We start from the raw sequence: 241 nt of genomic DNA on the forward strand, positions 1-241 counted from the left end.
AGGGCGGGGCGGGAGGGGCGTTCCGCTCGCGCGGGGCCGGGCCGCATCCGCGGCGGCCCCCGGGGCAAGCCCGGGCCTAGCGCGCCTAGTGCGAGAGAGAGAGAGAGGGGGGGGGGGGCATGGTTTGGGCTAAGCTAACCTAGGATGCACACATTGCACATGAAATGTAATTTTAGGCCGAGTTGCATATGCATCGATTCGTTTGTCATCCCCACGGCTCGGTTCATCGGACGGCCGCAGG

The sequence above is a fragment of the Frankliniella occidentalis genome, unplaced genomic scaffold (assembly GCF_000697945.3).
Source record: "Frankliniella occidentalis isolate FOCC.00 unplaced genomic scaffold, Focc_3.1 Scaffold95, whole genome shotgun sequence".
Classification (NCBI taxonomy): Eukaryota; Metazoa; Arthropoda; class Insecta; order Thysanoptera; family Thripidae; genus Frankliniella; species Frankliniella occidentalis.